The following is a 4,777-nucleotide window of genomic DNA, read 5'->3' on the forward strand; positions in this document are numbered from 1 at the left end:
GACCTTAAGAGCTTGACATTTGTCCATGTGAGTTTGTGTTTGTGTGTGTGTGTCTGTCTGTCTGTCTGTCTGTCGGTCGGTCTGTCTGTCTGTCTGTCTGTGTGTGTCTGGGTCTGGGTCTGGGTCTGTGTCGTCTGTTTGTCTGTGTGTCTGTGTCGTGTCTGTGTCGTGTCTGTGTGTCTGAGTGTCTGTGTCTGAGTCGTGTCTGTGTCTGTGTCGTGTCTGTGTGTGATTTGTCTGTGTGTATTGTGTCTGTGTGTATTGTGTCTGTGTGTATTGTGTCTGTGTGTGTCATGTCTGTGTGTCTGTGTGTGTCATGTCTGTGTGTCTGTGAGTCTTTCTGTCTGTGTTTGTGTTTGTGTCTATGTGTGCACGTGTGTGTGTGCTCGTGTGTGTGTGTGTGTGTGTGTGTGTGTGTGTGTGTGTGCGTGCGTGTGTGTCGGTTTTTCTGTGTGTGCAGTGTGCGAAATAGTCTTTGACTGACCACCGGACATCATGTCCTGTCAATTTAAAATTTGCCAGACATTAGAAACGTCTGGTCGGACATTCCAATCCTGGCAAATACTACTTATCACTTACAATTCATCATTTACATATATATTTTTCTTATCAATACATTTCCTCTATTCTGCTATAGTTTCCCAACCCCAACCCCAACACAACTATCTCAAATTAACCCAAAAATATCTTCCCTACTCTCAAATGCTGGTCTCTCTAGAACCATCTTAGAATTATAAAGCCAAAGTTTGATGGACAACTGTTGATGGAGGTGTGAGGTGGCTTGGCTAATTGTCAGGAGGTTATGCAGTGCTAATCTCAGTGCAATTGATTTTGAAATGTCCAGGCTTTTAGACAACCAAAGACCAAAAGTTTAAATCGCAAGGGTTATATACATTCTTGCTGGGTGCAATGGACACCTGCTTGGGAGTAAAGACCTTGCAACGTACACCTCCTCAAGGAGTGTCGCAATTACACGTTCAAGCAAACGTATACACACACTGATCAAATCACATCTTTTTCCAACATCTGAGTCCACCACACTGGATATACAAGCACAAGGAACAAAGTGGTCTGGGTGGAGGCATATGTTTCCCCATTCAGATCTAGTTGATGGTTACTGTAGTAGATCAATTCATAACAATTATCATGGGTTGCCACAGTAATTCAAGGTTGGTACATGTGTCCATGTATTTGTGTTGCAAAACCAAATCTCTTAGAATACACTGCACGAACAGGTTGATAAAGGACACTTGCCACCGCAGCTAGCTCGAAGATGCCTGACCAAGTGTTCGGTTTCAGGGCTCTAGATGACACTTTGATGTTGTATGCCTTTGATAAAAGAGTCGTATGCATGCAATTAGTACAACCCACCTGACAAATTACTAAAAAAGTCTGACTAAAAATTGGTCATTGTTTAAGAAAGCAATGAAGAGAGAGACAGACTTTCATCGCTTGCTCGACTCTGCCCTCCATGGCTACAAACCTATTCGCGTACATTTCTGCGTGCCCGGTCTCGTGCAGCCAGCCCCTCCTCCTTTTGACTTCCGTTGGCGTCTCCTTTCAGTGAGTTTTGGAACGTCATCTTCGTCTGCATATGCGCCATACCTCTAGACGTGGAAACTGCAATCGTTCCAAGAAAATGCACTGCACTATGCTAGTGGCAGTTCTTTAGTTCAGGGACTTCGTGCTATCCTATCCGCTTAATCATCTTAAGGTTCTTATAGCTCCTACTGAAAACATTACATGCAAGTATCTCTGAGTTTCCTATCCTGCTGCGTTCATGGTGTAGGGCCCATGACTACAGGGTCTTCCTCCCCGCACACCCCTCCCCCACGCGCGAACGTCTGGCCACGCGAGACTAGGCTGTACCCTGCATTTTTTGTTGCACACCTCGGAGCCCCAGCGTGTATACTTGAGCGCCCACATCCGGGATTTGACAAAATACAAGTTTAGGTAGACAGGACAGTACGCGTACGACGCATGACTGTTTGCGTTTGTTTCGTGCGCGAACTGCGGAAGCTACGTTTATTGACATGACAATGGGATGTGCGAGAATGTGGGTTGCTCATACGGAATTCGACACCTGCCGCTATGCCACGGGACAAAATGTCCGGCGAAATCACGAATGACCGGACAAATGCTTTGTTCGGTCGGTAAATGTCCGATGTCCGGCCGTTACTTCGCACACTGTGTGTGTGTTTGTGTGTGTGTCTGTGTGTGTGCGTGTGTGTGTGCATGTGTGCGTGCATGTGTATGTTTGTGTATGTGTGCGTGTGTGTGTGTGTGTGTGTGTGTGTATGTTTGTGTGTGTGTGTGTGTGTGTGTGTGTGTGTGTGTGTGTTTGTTTGTTTGTTTGTAGCCTCGATGTTAGGCCATCTTTGCCTTACATAGTAGTGTAACGCGCCTGATTAGATGTAGGGTTCACATGACCGAAAACGAAGTTGTGGCCACAATATGTTACGTGACAAACTAGACGTGACAGCTTTTTCATGTTGCGATTTGTTGTTCAAACATTATGTATTCAATTAAAATTGTGTGTGTGTGTGTGCGTGCGTGTGTGTGTGTGTGTGTGTGTGTGTGTGTGTGTGTGTGTGTGTGTGTGTGTGTGTGTGTGTGTCTGTGTCTGTGTCTGTGTCTGTGTCTGTGTCTGTGTCTGTGTCTGTGTCTGTGTCTGTGTCTGTGTCTATATCTGTGTACATGTGTGCATGTGCGTTATACTCAATGGGTAACGTTCTAGATGATCACAACGTTTCAAAGAAGCGACATCCTCATGCGGAGTAATACATCGAACAACAGCTTCTCCTCACACTCTCTTCTATCCACCATGGTCACACTTTCGATGAATTTTTCAATGACTACAAGGTCATCATAGATCATGTAATGCGGCAAACGAAATCAGTGAACGTTTAGAAAAGTGACAAGACAAGCCACCCAAGTGCTACTACAAACAGTTATTGAGCATGTCGAAGAGTGGGAGGAAGCACAACAAGAGGAAACCGAAACAATACAGGTAAGCAATGAAAGTGGTCTCTTCGATAATGAACAGGTGAGATGTCGGCGTGTGTGCATGTGTGTGTTGTATGCATGTTTGTGTGTGTGTGTGTGTGTGTGTGTGTGTGTGTGTGTGTGTGTGTGTGTGTTTGTGTTTGTGTGTGTGTGTGTGTGTGTGTGCATGCATGCGTGTGTGTGTGTGTGTGTGTGTGTGTGTGTGTGTGTGTGTGTGTGTGTGTGTGTGTGTGTGTGTGTGTGCAGGTGCACGCGTTAGTGTTGTGGTTATCACGATATATCAACATTCGTCGAGACTTTGAGAGCTCAGTTGGTTTGCAAGTGCAATACCGTAACACCCCATATATTGTGCGAAGTGTGTATGGGGATCTGAGGGTCTCTCGCATGTTCCACACGTGAACGTCGTGAAGCACTTGCAAACAAGCCTTGTTCACGGTCTGTTTACCAGACGGCTTCTCTGAATCGATGCCAGCGTCATGTCCTCAGATCTCATTGCAAAAGCAAGTGTGTTATTTCCTGTCTGGCAGTACTTTGGGTTGGAGAGCAATGAAGACGGCAAGCCCAAAATGACTGACACAGCGATATGTTTCACCTGCTGTAGGAAAGTCTCTTGGAAAAGCAGCAATGTGAGAGTAACATAATAGACCATTTACGTCAGTCATTTGTGCCACTAGCGCAGCTACAGAGTAGCTCTTCAGCACTTGAGGGGACAATGTCAGCCCTAAACGTAACTGGTCTAAACAGGATATGGTAAACATGTTAGGGTTTTTGTCCATTAACCTTCAATCCAACTGTCTCCATTAGGCAGGAATTACGTATGTGAGATGATGAGCATCTTTTTTTGCACGATTAATAGAGTTATTGTGAGGATACTGAGTGCAAATTTAGTGTTGCAAATAGGCAATATATTGTGATATCGTTGACTGGCTGACAAAAAGTATCGTGGGAGTACTTTTCTGATATCGCTCAACACTGGTCTGAACTATGACTTTGACATTGTGTTTCTGTTTTGTGTGGAAACATTGTCTCTGTTGCTGTTTTGGGATTGTGATTAGCGTCTGTGTGTCTGTCCGGAGTTGGTCTGTTAGTTTATCAGTTTTGTCTCTATTGCAATCAGTTGCTGATTCGCTTTCTGCCTATATGCTTACCGGTCTGATTGCTTGTTGTCTATTTTCCTTGCTTGTGTTGTCTATCTGTATATTCATGCGTCTATTGGTTGTTCTATACTGGTTTCTGCATTTTGTTATTTCTTAGCTGTCATACCTTCAATGACTGTGTTGAACAAGATGGATTGACCATCGAATATTTTTTTTCTTAGAAATTTCCAACAATCTCAACAACATAGTCGAGATCTCGATGTTTGCCCATAACTCCTAATCTCTAGCAATGACTGGTATTCCTTACAACAGGAAAGTGAGAATGACACTTGTCCACCTGTGTAATTCTGTGTAAAGTAATTCCGTCTTCTAATTCTGTCAGCATGACACATATTATCACATTGCGCATCCTGAACAGGTAAGTGTGTGTTGATTCTTTTGCTGGCAGCTGGTCAGTAGTGTAGTCTTGCTTAGCTAAACCCTTTAACACCTCATCATACTTTCGGCGAAATTGTGTCTGGTGAACAGCCTTTGATGTCACTACTTGCCCCGTAGCCAGAAATCGGCTATCTGGAGAACGGATGTGGTTTCTTAAAAGCTTCCCTAAGGACCAGATTGGTATGCACACATTGCAAATCCTACTTCAATCAGTTTCTCTAGTTTCTTAATGAACA

General features: G+C 44.3%; 1 long non-coding RNA gene across 2 annotated transcripts; it reads left to right on the forward strand.

Annotated features, from left to right (window-relative positions):
• On the forward strand, positions 1-4,419 carry LOC134181658 (uncharacterized). Of its 2 annotated transcripts, none has more exons than XR_009970195.1 (3): positions 1-27; positions 2,738-3,046; positions 4,325-4,419. It is a non-coding gene; the product is annotated as an uncharacterized LOC134181658 (long non-coding RNA). The 2 variants fall into 2 exon arrangements; XR_009970194.1 differs by having other exon boundaries at positions 4,261-4,413.
• The last annotated feature ends 358 nt before the right edge of the window (positions 4,420-4,777 follow it).

The sequence above is a fragment of the Corticium candelabrum genome, chromosome 6 (genome assembly GCF_963422355.1).
Source record: "Corticium candelabrum chromosome 6, ooCorCand1.1, whole genome shotgun sequence".
Lineage (NCBI taxonomy): Eukaryota > Metazoa > Porifera > Homoscleromorpha > Homosclerophorida > Plakinidae > Corticium > Corticium candelabrum.